Source organism: Schistocerca serialis, chromosome 4 (genome assembly GCF_023864345.2).
Source record: "Schistocerca serialis cubense isolate TAMUIC-IGC-003099 chromosome 4, iqSchSeri2.2, whole genome shotgun sequence".
Taxonomy (NCBI): domain Eukaryota; kingdom Metazoa; phylum Arthropoda; class Insecta; order Orthoptera; family Acrididae; genus Schistocerca; species Schistocerca serialis.
This window is the reverse complement of record NC_064641.1, coordinates 315754474-315771313: the sequence shown is the minus strand read 5'-3', so window position 1 is coordinate 315771313 and position 16840 is coordinate 315754474.

Genomic DNA, 16840 nt, shown 5'->3' with positions numbered 1-16840 from the left:
TACATATACCAGAAGAGTATGGAGAACTGTAAAAGTGTGTACCTCAAAACGAATTTTCAGTCTGCAGTTATGCAGGGTGTCACTGGTGTAAGTACAGATATTTTTGTATGGAGTAACTTAATACACACACAAACACACACACACACACACACACACACACACACACACATGCACACAATGCCTTAGTTGATTTTTTTCTGTATTGAACATCTTCCCACAAACACGCCAAAAACTTTATGACCTGATGTTTTCTGCATGGCCATAACTGCACCACTAAGTGGGCTACGCCCTCCGGTATGGAAAAATCGTTTTGTGTCCACGTGTTACACTTCAACAACTTATTGCCATCCAGGGGAAATAAAGCAGTAATCGCTTGCTCCTACCACATGTAGCTATCAATTAAACTAAAAACGCACTACTCGTAATAGTTTTAATTATTAGTCTGCTGATGTAATGTCGTTCAGTACACTGTCCTGAGTCACCAACAGAAATATTCGCACTTAAACCAGTCACACCCTGTATGTCTGCTAATTAAAAGCTCCCGAGTAAATGAAAGCTTTTCGCCCGACTCGAATTCAAACCAGAACCTTCGCCTTTTGTGTAAATTCTCCAGCAACTGAGGTATCCAGGCGTTGATAATTCAAAGAAATTGACTGCGATTGGCAAGGGTTTTGGACTCGAATCCTCGAACGTTGCACAGAGTTTTGATCTATAGACAGGCCAATATTTACGTACATATTGTAAGAAGGACTGTGGCAGCTACACAGGCGTTACACTGCCTAACATCTGCTACGCACTGTATAAAAAAGTTGTCAAAATAGCGTTACTGTATACGTCTTTCCAGATAATGAAGCTGCATTTCGTCACAGTACATCGTGCGTAGACAGTGCCCGAAAATACTTAAAGAAAAGAGTATTCAGCCTTTCACTATACTTAATCTGTATACCGCATGGGAAAACTTTCATCTTGTCAACAGATAAAATACGACACACGTAATTCAAAATTGTATTAGAAAGCTTCATTATTAGAGCAATTCTAAATGCAGAAGCCACATTTGAGGGAGATAAACATTAGGAGGGTCGCACCATCAGCTTAACATCACATACTCCTAAGTTGCTGAGAAAAAAAAATCCGTAGAATATAAAAGAACATTGAAAATCGGGTGCACGAAGAGATGATTAGCTTTAGGAAAGTTTACGGCTCCACAAGCGTTCGTCATGTTAATAGAGGAAAAACGTAAGAAAAATGAACAAACGTCTGTAGGACTTGTAGCCCCAGGAAAAGCTGTAGACAACGTGAAATAGTGAAAAACAGAAATTCGCTGAAAAATAAGGCATATGTAAAGAAGGAAAATTTACAATATCTACAAGAAAGAAGACGGAATATTTAGAATTGATGACAAGTGCTCGGATTAAAATGGCAATGACGCAGTCTTTCTTCTCGATCACTCAACCCACACATAAAAAAAGGAATGATCGGAGTGCAGGAAAGACTCAAGAGTGCCATTAAAATAGGCGAATAGATGTCAACGATCTGTAAATCTTAGAAGCCTTGTTAGGTTGGTTGCAGACGATGCTGTCGTTTACCGTTTGTTATGTTGTGACTTGGCAAGACAGCCAAGTCACTATGAGAAAGGCACGCGTTTAAGCTCACGCAGGCTGGCGTGAGGTCTGGAACAGTTAAAGGAGTTGAGTCTAGTAAAAAAAGTACGTAGCTGCTTGAATACTTAACTATAATCCATAATTGGTGAACATCGGTCTGACGGTACATGCATCACAAGATAAATAGCAAATGATAATGGCGCCTTGCTAGGTCGTAGCAAATGACGTAGCTGATGGCTATGCCAACTATCGTCTCGGCAAATGAGAACGTAATTCGTCAGTGAACCATCGCTAGCAAAGTCGGCTGTACAACTGGGGCGAGTGCTAGGACGTCACTCTAGACCTGCCGTGTGGCGGCGCTCGGTCTGCAATCACTGATAGTGGCGACACGCGGGTCCGACGTATACTAGCGGACCGCGGCCGATTTAAAGGCTACCACCTAGCAAGTGTGGTGTCTGGCGGTGACACCACATGTTAAAATAATAAGAAAATCATAAAAAATTGCAAAATTATTTAGGCAAAGTGTCCGCATGATGCGAAAAGTGGAAACTGACCATACCAATAAAAAGTGCGAGGTCCTGACGTAATTACCACGAAATTTCTGTTAAATTTCGATTGCATCATAAATGACGTTGTAGTCGATGTACTTCTTAATATCGCTTTTGGAAGAAGCAAACCAGGTGAACCACATACATAGCAGTTACAATTACAAAAGTAATAATTACAAAGGAAATATTTAGGATAACGAACCAAAGACTGCAGTTTATTGTCAGAATACTTAGAAGTTGGAAAAAACCTACTTATATGACTACCCTATACCTGTACATCATCTGCTAGATTAGTGCTATACAGTGTGAGATCCTTATCAGAAAGAATGGACGGAACACATCGAAAAAACTCAAAGAAGGGCCGCTCGTTATTTTGTTACCTCGAAATAGGGAAAAAATGACACGGACATGGCAAGCGAGTTGGGATAGCTGTCGTTTAAATAAAAGCGTTTTTTGTTTTCACGAAATTTCAACCACTATCTGTCTGCTAATGATGCCAAAAATTTGTTGACTCCCACCTACATAGGGAGAAATGTCGCTCGTAAAAAAACGAAAGAAATCATAGCTCGTAAGGAAAGTTTTACACGTTAATTTTTTGCAAGTTTAATTTGAGAGTCGAACAATAGAGAAATAGTATTAAAGTAATTCTCTGAAACCTCTGCTGAACGCGTATATGTGACTTTGAGAGTAATCATGTAGGTGTAAACATGTATAACGTCGCTGATAACATTGCTACCGTCAGTGAAAGTGAGAAAGCATTACAGAATATGGACTGACGATGTACCGCACAAGGACGAAAACAGTGAGGAGAAACAGAAATTAAATCAGCAATTAACATCAAAACTGGGGAGAACGTAGTAGATGAAGTGGAGGAATTTTTTTGCCCTGGGGGAAAAGTAACGACTGAAGGACGAAGAAAGGCTTGGAAATAGGCCATTCCCTGCTAAAACAAGAATATTGGTCCTTATTTTGTAGAACGTTTTTTGTAAGTATTTACGTTTGGTGTATAGCATTGTTTGGAAGTGAATCATGAACTTCGGCGAAACAGAAAAACAAGAGAATCGGTTTTTAAAAATTGATATTACAGGAGAATGCGGAAAAATTAGGTATACTAATAAGGCAGAAAGTGAGGAGGCTGGAGAGGAAAGAAGTATTTTGAAAACACTGACTAGAGCAAGAGGCAGGGCGATAGGATACGTATTAAGACACCAGTGGGCATATTCTCTTATCGGAGAACGAAGATGGTGAATACGCTCCTGTCTAAAAGATTCTGACTGGAAAGTCAGAACCAGTCACTCCCACAAGCTCTCCTAACTGTAGCTCTCTCGCACCCACTGGAAACGCTTTTTATCGAGTTCTCTCAGGAACTTCCCATGAACTTAATCTTGTCTCCATAAACTTGTTAAGGTGCACCTGAGAAATTTTCTAGCATTCAGACTTTTAGCCTGTACTATAGGATAGGTACAGGAAGACAATCCTTCTGTTTGGTATACGAATAGTCCCTAGCCCAACGCCTACTAGCTAAAACACTTGACCCACCTTTCTACCACGAATGGAACCCGAGGTATGAACCCCGGAAAAATTCCGTTTTTATGCGTGGTATTTTGGAACATGTTGGTAGCGCATGATGTCGCATTCATACCAGTTCGGGAATAGACGTTATGTAAAGGATAAATTAGTGGGCAGGGAAAGAAATTTGGAGGTATGCGACAAATAAACGTTGTGAGTAAATGCGGTATCCTCTTTTTATGGAGGCTCATAGGAGCGAAAGACAACCCCATCAGTGTCGATGGGTGTGGGTGTACGCCAGGATGCTGGAGCCCTTTCGGGCTTGTATTCGGGTGAAGTACCACAGACTGCTGCCGACTGGAGGAGGCGTTGAAAGAGCGGACTGCAGCGAACGTGAGCAGAATCTGTGTGCTGGTCAGCCGTCGCAAACTGCAATTACACCTGGCGGCGAGCGCGCGACAAAAGAGCGGAAGCGGCTCCAATTAGAGGACGCCGCCGGCCGGTCTACCAATCAAAGCGCCGCCCGTGGCCAGCGCCGGTCGGCCCTCGGCTTGGCTGAAGCGCGGCTTCGTGACTAACGTGACGCGAACACACCGCGTGAGAGTTGGGCGTGCGTGAGGATACAATCGGCACACCGACAGAAAAGCGAGGATTTAATCATAATTGTCTTTATCGCACTTTGTGCACCTATGACAGCTTACCGGTTTCTACTCTTACGAATCATTATCAGAGCCACCAACATCCATACTCGGCAAACCACGTGAGATGCAAGTCAGAGGGTACTTCCCATGTCTTCCCATGTGTACCACTTATCAAGGCTTCTCCTCGTTCCATTTACGTATGGAGTGCGGGAAGAATGTTTAAACACCTCTTTGCATGTTGTAGCTTATCTGATATCCCACGATTCCTGCGGTAGTGATACGTAGTGGGTTCTAGTACATTCTCAGCTTCTTGAAACTTTGTAAATACGCTTTCTCGGGATAGTTTGTCACTGCATCAAGTTTATGCCAGCTCCGTTTCTTGAGCATCTCCACAAGACTCTCCCATCGGTCAGAATAGCCTGCGCTGTGTTGCCGTTCTTCCTATAGTGTTAATATTCCCTGTTAGTGCCATTTTATACGAGTCCCTCACACTTAAGCAATATTCTATTATGGGTTGCACCAGACTTTTGCAATCGATCACTTTTCTAGAGTGATTAAATCTTGCTACTATTCAAATAATGAACCTAGTTCTGCCACCGGCATTATCTATGAATAAGTCTACCTCATTATTAGATTTCACAGTATATTAATTTGTAAAATTGAAACATTGCATTCTTAAACTCACGTATTTATTGGCGGTTTTCGGTCGTGACTCACTAATATTGTAGTTCTAAGATACTCCGTGATTTCCTGTTATGAACTGCACGATTTTACATTTCTGGACATTTAAATTAAGTAACGAAATCTGTCACTTTGAAATCTTATCAACAAGTATCTCGTTACGGATGTGACATCTCAAATAGTCATCTAGTGCCCTTTGTTGTCAGTTAGTTAACACGATGGGTGTTAAGTGTCTTTTTGATGTGTTACGTTGCTAGAACCACACCATAAGAGTGGAAACAAGCAAACTGCCATACGTTCACCAAATGCGATCAAGCTAATATGTTCTGATTAAGAAAGTATCTTCTAATATAGATGGCGGGTTCCACTCTCACAATGCGAATTCATTTTAGAAAAAGCAGCATTTCCAAAGGCAAGCATTAAGCAAACAAGAGGCCATCAATGAGTCAACAAAGGAACAGAACAGTAGCTGAGATTATTTGTAAAAATAAGAGACAAAATACTAGCTTACAAAAGTACCTAACCGTATAGGTTGACGCGGAGCACTCCAGTTTCAAACATTTCAAAGTGAGCCACACCTCGATCGCATGCACGCGGAGGTTAATGATCAGGATTTGGAACATCGCTCACCTTATAGTTAGCTTTTCCTATGAGCTTTGAATGCCACCCACTACTTCTTTTTTTAGTCGTCAGTCTTCTGAGTGGTTTCATAATGCCCGTAACGAATTCCTATATTGTGCCAATCTCTTCATCTCAGAGTAACACTTGCAATCAATGGCCTCAATCATCTGCTATATGTATTCCACTCTCTCTCTTCCACTTAAGTTTTTTCCCTTTATGGTTTCCTCTAGGACTGTAGAAGTCACTCACCGATGTCTTAACGGATGTCCTACCATCATGCCCTTCTCCTTGTCAGTGTTTTCCACATATTCCTTTCCTGTACGAGTCTGAGCAAAACCTACCAATTCTTTACCTTATCGGTTCACCTAATTTTCCACCCATGAACCATGCATGGACCTTGCCGTTGGTGGAGAGGCTTGCGTGCCTCAACGATACAGATACCCGTACCGTAGGTGCAACCACATCGGAGGGGTATCTGTTGGGAGGCCAGACAAACGTGTGGTTCCTGAAGAGGGGCAGCAGCCTTTTCAATAGTTGCAGGGGCAATAGCCTGGATGATTCACTGATCTGGCCTTGTAACATTAACCAAAACGGCCTTGCTGTCGTGGTACTGCGAACGGCTGAAAGCAAGGGGAAACTACAGCCGTAATTTTTCCCGAGGGCATGCAGCTTTACTGTATGGTTAAATGATGATGCCGTTCTCTTGGGTAAAATATTCCGGAGGTAAAATAGTCCCCCATTCGGATCTCCAGGCGGGGACCACTCAGGAGGACGTCGTTATCAGGAGAAAGAAAACTGGCGTTCTACGGATCGGAGCGTGGAGTCAGATCCCTTAATCGGGCAGGTAGGTTAGAAAATTTAAAAAGGGAAATGGATAAGTTAACGTTAGATATAGTGGGAATTAGTGAAGTTCGGTGGCAGGAGGAACAAGACTTCTGGTCAGGTGAATACAGGGTTATAAATACAAAATCAAATAGGGGTAATGCAGGAGTAGGTTTAATAATGAATAAAAAATAGGAGTGCAGGTAAGCTACTACAAACAGCATAGTGAACGTATTATAGTGGCCAAGATAGACACGAAGCCCATGCCTACTACAGTAGTACAAGTTTATATGCCAACTAGCTCTGCAGATGACGAAGAAACTGAAGAAATGTATGATGAGATAAAAGAAATTATTCAGGTAGTGAAGGGAGACGAAAATTTAACAGTCATGGGTGACTGGAATTCAACAGTAGGAAAAGGGAGAGAAGGAAACATAGTAAGCGAATATGAATTGGGGCTAAGAAATGAGAGAGGAAGCCGTCTGGTAGAATTTTGCACAGAGCATAACTTAATCATAGCTAACACTTGGTTCAAGAATACATGGAAGAATCCTGGAGATACTAAAAGGTATCAGATAGGTTATATAATGGTAAGACAGAGATTTAGGAACCAGGTTTTAAATTGTAGGACATTTCCAGGAGCAGATGTGGACTCTGACCACAATCTATTGGTTACGAACTGTAGATTAAAACTGAAGAAATTGCAAAAAGGTGGGAATTTAAGGAGATGGGACCTGAATAAACTGACTAAACCAGAGGTTGTACAGAGTTTCAGGAAGAGCATAAGGGAACAATTGACAGGAATGGTGGAAAGAAATACAGTAGAAGACGAATGGGTAGCTCTGAGGGATGAAGTAGTGAAGGCAGCAGAGGATCAAGTAGGTAAAAAGACGAGGGCTAGTAAAAATCCTTGGATAACAGAAGAAATATTGAATTTAATTGATGAAAGGAGAAAATATAAAAACGCAGTAAGTGAAGCAGGCAAAAAGAAATACAAACGTCTCAAAAATGAGATCGACGGGCAGTGCAAAATGGCTAAGCAGGCATGGCTAGAGGACAAATGTAAGGATGTAGAGGCTTATCTCACTAGGGGTAAGATAGATACTGCCTACAGGAAAATTAAAGAGACCTTTGGAGAAAAGAAATCCACCTGTATGAATATCAAGAGCTTAGATGGAAACCCAGTTTTAAGCAAAGAGGGGAAAGCAGAAAGGTCGAAGGAGTATATAGAGGGTCTATACAAGGGCGATGTACTTGAGGACAATATTATGGAAATGGAAGAGAATGTGGATGAAGATGAAATCGAAGATACGATACTGCGTGAAGAGTTTGACAGAGCACTGAAAGACCTGAGTCGAAACAAGGACCCGGGAGTAGACAACATTCCATTAGAACTACTGACGGCCTTGGGAGAGCCAGTCCTGACAAAACTCTACCATCTGGTGAGCAATATGTACGAGACAGGCGAAATACCCTCAGACATCAAGCAGAATATAATAATTCCAATCCCAAAGAAAGCAGGTGTTGACATATGTGAAAATTACCGAACTATGAGTTTAATAAGTCACGGATGCAAAACACTAACGCGAATTCTATACAGGCGAATGGAAAATCTGGTAGAAGCTGACCTCGAGGAAGATCAGTTTGGATTCCGTAGAAATGTTGGAACACGTGAGGCAATACTGACCTTACGACTTATCTTAGAAGGAAGATTAACGAAAGGCAAACCTACGTTTCTAGCATTTTTAGCCTTAGAGAAAGCTTTTGACAATGTTGACTGGAATACTCTCTTTCGAAATCTCAAGGTGGCAGGGGTAAAATACAGGGAGCGAAAAGATATTTACAAATTGTACCGAAACCAGATGGGAGTTATAAGAGTCGAGGGGCATGAAAGGGAAGCAGTAATTGGGAAGGGAGTGAGACAGGGTCGTAGCCTCTCCCCGATGTTATTCAATTTGTATATTGCGCAAGCAGTAAAGGAAACACAAGAGAAATTGGAGTAGGTATTAAAATCCAGGGAGAAGAAATAAAAACGTTGAGGTTTGCCGATGACGTCGTAATTCTGTCAGAGACAGCAAAGGACTTGGAAGAGCAGTTGAACGGAATGGACAGTGTCTTGAAGGAGGATATAAGATGAACATCAACAAAAGCATAACGAGGATAATGGAATATGGTCGAATTAAGTCGGGTGATGCTGAGGGAATTAGATTAGGAAATGAGACGCTTAAAGTAGTAAAGGATTGTCGAAGTAGACAGGATATAAAATGTAGACTGGCAATGGCAAGGAAAGCGTTTCTGAATAAGAGAAATTTGTTAACATCGAGTATTGATTTAAGTGTCAGGAAGTCGTTTCTGAAAGTATTTGTATAGAAGTGAAACATGGACGATAAACAGTTTGGACAAGAAGATAATAGAAGCTTTCGAAATGTGGTGCTACAGAAGAATGTTGAAGCTTAGGTGGATAGACCACGTAACTAATGAGGAGGTATTGAATAGGATTGGGGAGAAGAGAAGTTTGTGGCACAACTTGACTAGAAGAAGGGACTGGTTGGTAGGACATGTCCTGAGGCATCAAGGAATCACAAATTTAGCATTGGAGGGCAGTGAGGAGGGTAAAAATCGTACAGGGAAACCAAGAGATGAATACACTAAGCAGATTCAGAAGGATGTAGGTTGCAGTAGGTACTGGGAGAAGAAGGAGCTTGCTGAGGATAGATTAGCATGGAGAGCTGCATCAAACCAGTCTCAGGACTGAAGACCACAACAACAACAACAATTTTCTACATTCGTCTGTAACATCACATCTCAAATGCGTCGATGTGCTTCTGTTCCGATTTTCCTACGTCCATGTTTCACTACCATACAAAGCTGTGTTCCAAACGTACATTCTCAGAAACTTCTCCCTCAAATTAAGGTCTGCGTTTGATAATAGTAACCTTCTCCGGCCAGGAATGCACTTTCTGTCAATGCTAGTCTGCTTTCGATGTCATTCTTGCTCCGTCAGTCATTGGTTATTTTACTGAGTAGCTAGCAGAATTTTTTAGCTTCATCTACTTCGTGACCATCAGTCCTGATGTTAAGTATCTCGCTGTTCTCATTTCTGCTACTTCTCATTACTTTCGTCTTTCTTCAAATGGTTGGCTCTCAGCACTACGTGACTTAACTTTTGAGGTCATCAGTCGCCTAGAACTTAGAACTAATTAAACCTAACCAACCTAAGGACATCACTCACATCGATGCCCGAGGCAGGATTCGAACCTGCGACCGTAGCGGTCGCTCGGTTCCAGACTGCATTACGGTAGTAGCAAGTAGACTGACACTTCTGTATGGGAACTTAACAGTTTTAAAACAAATGATAAGATACTTTGGTTCACATGTATTTGTATTAGCAGAAGGAGTGTCTGAATACATTCGTGGAAAATGAAAAGCAGCAGTTCTGAAGGGGTCGGTATACATTTACATTATTTTATTGCAGACGCAGAGTTATTCAGGTAATATACAGCACGTGATCACACTGTCAAGGTAATACAGGCGGAAAGATTTTCTTGGCCACTACTTTCAGTATCGATATTTCTCTTAATTAGAGAAGGGAAGAAGCGATCTGTATTTGCTTCGAAGGAACATTTAATATCCAACATCACATTCGGTTCTATTTGTTCCTAATGACCAGTTGCAACAACTAAGACAGTCGTTATACGTCTTGTTCTATTATGGTTGTATCAAATATGTTGACGTTGTAGTGCACTGTAACTGTGTTGTTAATGTTTGTGACAAAGGTGTTTTTATTTTTAACAAACCTGTGCGGAAAGTGCTACGTATTGCCCACTATAGTTTCAACATGACATGAATGATAAAGTTATTATGAACAGGACGTATGACAACAAGCTTTTGTTTCTAGATCAGAAGATGACAGGCTTGACTGTTGGAGCAGGACATCAGGAATAAATAGTATTGAATGCGATCTTAGCCATTAAAAATTTCATAAATTTTTGTCTCTTGTATAGTATATCAGCTACGAAATGCCCCTAAAATCGTACATTGAGGTAACTGTAGATGTATCGAATCTCATCTTGCAATACTATGTTCGGTGATACTTCTATCAGCAGTAGCCATTGGTCATAAAACAACAGGCCTTCGTATGTGGTTTTACAAGTTCTCAGTAAGATAAAAGTCAGATAACTGAGTTGATGAATGTCTTGGAGAATGTGTAGGAGGAAACGCAAGAAGTGTGTTAGCTGGCTTTGTCATGGAGGAGCACAACTGCCTGGAATTGTAGGAATGGGGAACAGAAATGGAATTGTCTGTATAATTTATTGTGCGCAGCTTTACTTTACCCCCAACAAACTCCAGAGGTATTCGACCAGCGTAACTTGCGCCACTGGTGCATTAAGGTGGTTGTTTGATCCATCTTTTCGCTGATAGTGCAACAAAACAGTTACCTCTTAGCGTCTGAACGTTTTGGAGATTGCTTGGGGTGAAACACAAGAAGTGTATTAGCTGGCGTTGTCCTGGAATAGCACAAATGGGCACGAATGCCATCATAGTAGAATACCGCTGCCAATTTATACAACGTAGCGTACCTTATCTGAACTTCTCTCGTTCCTTTGCGTTCCATATGTTTTAAGTGAATAATTAAGACGATTAATCATCTGAATTACGCTTTGGATACCTGAATTCTCTTGTGGATACGGTTTTGTTATGTTACCCTTTTTTTGTCTGTGAGCCCATTCATCCAACTAGTTATGGTATGCATGTACATTTCAAAATGAAATACGAATCATGTTGTAACTCGCCGTTCTACACATAATAACAGCATAATCAGAATTGAAAAAATTATACTATAGTCAAGCCGTGACTGAAACCCGAATATTTGGCTTTTCAATGACGTACTTACACACTGAACGATAAAGCTCCTATTAAGACTTAAAGTCTCCACTTCTTTCTCTTTTGAGACAAAAATTTGCAGGTCAGATAAGCGGAATCGGACCGCATGTGCTTTTACCCATGCAACATCTCACAGAATCCTAAGCTTTCAAAGATTTGACCAAGAATGCCACGTAGGACTCCGAGAGCCGGCTGTTTACCGTATTTCATACGAATGTGACATGTCTAATGCGGAGCAGACAATCAGAACAGTCTACATCTACATCTACATTTATACTCCGCAAGCCACCCAACGGTGTGTGGCGGAGGGCACTTTACGTGCCACTGTCATTACCTCCCTTTTCTGTTCCAGTCGCGTATGGTTCGCGGGAAGAACGACTGTCTGAAAGCCTCCGTGCGCGCTCTAATCTCTCTAATTTTACATTCGTGATCTCCTCGGGAGGTATAAGTAGGGGGAAGCAATATATTCGATACCTCATCCAGAAACGCACCTCTCGAAACCTGGCGAGCAAGCTACACCGCGATGCAGAACGCCTCACTTGCAGAGCCTGCCACTTGTGTTTATTAAACATCTCCGTAACGCTATCACGGTTACCAAATAACCCTGTGACGAAACGCGCCGCTCTTCTTTGGATCTTCTCTATCTCCTCCGTCAAACCGATCTGGTACGGATCCCACACTGATGAGCAATACTCAAGTATAGGTCGAACGAGTGTTTTGTAAGCCACCTCCTTTGTTGATGGACTACATTTTCTAAGCACTCTCCCAATGAATCTCAACCTGGTACCCGCCTTACCAACAATTAATTTTATACGATCATTCCACTGCAAATCGTTCCGCACGCATACTCCCAGATATTTTACAGAAGTGACTGCTACCAGTGTTTGTTCCGCTATCATATAATCACACAATAAAGGATCCTTCTTTCTATGTATTCCCAATACATTACATTTGTCTATGTTAAGGGACAGTTGCCACTCCCTGCACCAAGTGCCTATCCGCTGCAGATCTTCCTGCATTTCGCTACAATTTTCTAATGCTGCAACTTCTCTGTATACTACAGCATCATCCGCGAAAAGCCGCATGGAACTTCCGACACTATCTACTAGGTCATTTATATATATTGTGAAAAGCAACGTTCCCATAACACTCCCCTGTGGCACGCCAGAGGTTACTTTAACGTCTGTAGACGTCTCTCCATTGATAACAACATGCTGTGTTCTGTTTGCTAAAAACTCTTCAATCCAGTCACACAGCTGGTCTGATATTCCGTAGGCTCTTACTTTGTTTATCAGGCGACAGTGCAGAACTGTATCGAACGCCTTCCGGAAGTCAAGAAAAATAGCATCTACCTGGGAGCCTGTATCTAATATTTTCTGGGTCTCATGAACAAATAAAGCGAGTGGGTCTCACACGATCGCTGTTTCCGGAATCCATGTTGATTCCCACATAGTAGATTCTGGGTTTCCAAAGACGACATGATACTCGAGCAAAAAACATGTTCTAAAATTCTACAACAGATCGACGTCAGAGATATAGGTCTATCGTTTTGCGCATCTGCTCGACGACCCTTCTTGAAGACTGGGACTACCTGTGCTCTTTTCCAGTCATTTGGAACCCTCCGTTCCTCTAGAGACTTGCGGTACACGGCTGTTAGAAGGGGGGCAAGTTCTTTCGCGTACTCTGTGTAGAATCGAATTGGTATCCCGTCAGGTCCAGTGGACTTTCCTCTATTGAGTGATTCCAGATGCTTTTCTATTCCTTGGACACTTATTTCGATGTCAGCCATTTTTTCGTTTGTGCGAGGATTTAGAGAAGGAACTGCAGTGCGGTCTTCCTCTGTGAAACAGCTTTGGAGAAAGGTGATTAATATTTCAGCTTTACGCGTGTCATCCTCTATTTCAATGCCATCATCATCCCGTAGTGTCTGGATATGCTGTTTCGAGCCACTTACTGATTTAACGTAAGACCAGAACTTCCTAGGATTTTCTGTCAAGTCGGTACATAGAATTTTACTTTCGAATTCACTGAACGCTTCACGCATAGCCCTCCTTACGCTGACTTTGACATCGTTTAGCTTCTGTTTGTTTGAGAGGTTTCGGCTGCGTTATAACTTTGAGTAAAGCTCTCTTTGCTTTCGCAGTAGTTTCCTAACTTTGTTGTTGTACCACGGTGGGTTTTTCCCGTCCCTCACAGTTTTACTCGACACGTACCTGTCTAAAACGCATTTTACGATTGCCTTGAACTTTTTCCATAAACACTCAACATTGTCAGTGTCGGAACAGAAATTTTCGTTTTGATCTGTTAGGTAGTCTGAAATCTGCCTTCTGTTACTCTTGCTAAACAGATAAACCTTCCTCCCTTTTTTTATATTCTTATTAACTTCCATATTCAGGAATGCTGCAACGGCCTTATGATCACTGATTCCCTGTTCTGCACTTAAAGAGTCGAAAAGTTCGGGTCTGTTTGTTATCAGTAGGTCCAAGATGTTATCTCCACGAGTCGGTTCTCTGTTTAATTGCTCGAGGTAATTTTAGGATAGTGCACTCAGTATAATGTCACTCGATGCTCTGTCCCTACCACCCGTCCTAAACATCTGAGTGTCGCAGTCTATATCTGGTAAATTGAAATCTCCACCTAAGACTATAACATGCTGAGAAAATTTATGTGAAATGTATTCCAAATTTTCTCTCAGTTGTTCTGCCACTAATGCTGCTGAGTCGGGAGGTCGGTAAAAGGAGCCAATTATTAACCTAGCTCGGTTGTTGAGTGTAACCTCCACCCATAATAATTCACAGGAACTATCCACTTCTACTTCACTACAGGATAAACTACTACTAACAGCGACGAACACTCCACCACCGGTTGCATGCAATCTATCCTTTTTAAACACCGTCTGTACCTTTGTAAAAATTTCGGCAGAATTTATCTCTGGCTTAAGCCAGCTTTCTGTACCTATAACGATTTCAGCTTCGGTGCTTTCTGTCAGCGCTTGAAGTTCTGGTACTTTACCAACGCAGCTTCGACAGTTGACAATTACAATACCGATTGCTGCTTGGTTCCCGCATGTCCTGACTTTGCCCCGCACCCGTTGAGGTTGTTGCCCTCTCTGTACTTGCCCAAGGCCATCTAACCTAAAAAATCGCCCAGCCCACGCCACACAACCCCTGCTACCCGTGTAGCCGCTTGTTGCGTGTAGTGGACTCCTGACCTATCCAGCGGAACCCGAAACCCCACCACCCTATGGCGCAAGTCGAGGAATCTGCAGCCCACACGGTCGCAGAACCGTCTCAGCCTCTGATTCAGACCCTCCACTCGGCTCTGTACCAAACGTCCGCAGTCAGTCCTGTCGACGATGCTGCAGATGGTGAGCTCTGCTTTCATCCCGCTAGCGAGACTGGCAGTCTTCACCAAATCAGATAGCCGCCGGAAGCCAGAGAGGATTTCCTCCGATCCATAGCGACACACATCATTGGTGCCGACATGAGCGACCACCTGCAGATGGGTGCACCCTGTACCCTTCATGGCATCCGGAAGGACCCTTTCCACATCTGGAATGACTCCCCCCGGTATGCACACGGAGTGCACATTGGTTTTCTTCCCCTCTCTTGCTGCCATTTCCCTAAGGGGCCCCATTACGCGCCTGACGTTGGAGCTCCCAACTACCAGTAAGCCCACCCTCTGCGAGGAGGGATCCAATGAACATCGGTGACACACCCGACTTAAGCAACCAAACCAGTCAGCTATCACCTTGCACTGCCTCGAAAATAAACATTAAATGAAGTACTGCGGGACAGCGCAATTAAGGAGTTTATCGAAGTAAAGCTGTCGGAAAACTTAACAAACATGGAGATCAATTTAAACAAGTCTTGAGGTCTGGCTTTGAATTTATTGAGAGCTCTCCAATCACTTCATCCGGTAGAGCTGGGAAATAGTGAAAAAATGTGAATTTATTTTTCACGGACAGACTGGTTGATTCCATGCAGTGACTACACGGTAGCAGCATAGCTCGCAGCACGAGAAGACAACTGAGTCGGCCGCCCAAATATTGTACACAAATTGCGTACAACTCCACTGGACGCAAAGGAGCACACCATTAATCTCACTTGGTTGGTGTTCCCTAAGTCAGTATCATTTTGGAAAGAAAATAATCGAGGAAAGCCTTTGCACAGGGTGGATATAATTAAACTTTGGCTGTTTGAGACGGCCCCTATGAAAAACTAGTGATCATAGGACAATAAAACTTTGTGGAAACATTTGTAAGGATATGCGGAAGAGAAATAACAAATAAACAAATGAAAGGAACTAATTTTAATTTCCACATGAGCTGGTTAACATTAGTTACTTCCGTACCACGTTGAAGTTCGAGGTTATAAGCGTTGCTCATCGTGACAATCACCTGCATCCACGACAGCCTGGTACAACATTAGAGTTAACATTTCACAGCGCTTATTCTCAGTGCTTTCCGAACGGCGAACCTTGAAATATTTAGCTGTCACGTCACAGCTCGTGCACTGCTTGAAGATCGCACATCGCATTTGGCATTTTCAGCCCCGGCAACAGTAACTTCATCAACAATTTTGTAGTGCAATTGGTCGTCGGCCTCTCGCAGTAACACTACAAACCCCGTAGCGCACATGATCATCCTTCCCTTAAAGTTGGGTATCCATACAGCAAATAATTTTCCGTCGACGCTGGCTCAAGTAGCGAAAGTTGCGTTATAGCCACTTCGTATTTAAATTAGAACGGAATTTGGTTGCTCGGTTGACCACTAGTCAACCGACCGGAAAGTGTTTTGTCCTCTACTAAATATTTCCTTGCACGGCAGTCTTCGAGCTGGATGTGGTCATCCCACGCTTTCTTGGCCGTTGATGTCTCGACTTGTTAACTATTTCTATTTCAAATCTTCAGTTGCCCTTACTACAATGAGTACAAAATGTTTGAGTAAGCCAACAGAGGAAGTATCCCTGATGTTGTCGGGAGCCACGTCTATGCACCAATAAAGACACTAACCTTCTAGCAGTAGACGTGGTGCTATTTCCACAATAATCCTTTGAAATTACATCATCCGAATTTTGGACAATATAGGAAGAAATGTGTCTCTGCGATGAGATACTTATCTTTCAGAAGTCTAGGGAATGTTTGTGGGAATAATCTATTGAATTTTTGTTGTTTTACATCTGTAGCGCTTTCTTAGATAGTTTAACGGTGTGGAGCTAAGTTGTGCTTTAGAGCAGAACTTTGAACAAAGTCAAAGTCCTCCAAGCACCCATAAATTCTGAGACATGAGCCAGGAGAAGATTATACAGTGTTTTCCCCGCAGCTGTAGGGCAATTACGGGCCCGAGTTTTGTGCCTGAGTTATGGCGTCTCGGGATCCCTTGGCCTTTTCTTAACGGCCGCGAGTGGGCGGCGCAGGCAGCTAGCGACAAGTCGCGCCCAGCAGAAGAATGACTGCAATACATATCCCTCTGGCCACTCCTCCCCCCTCTCTCTCTCTCTCTCTCTCTCTCTCTCTCTCTCTCTCTCTCTCT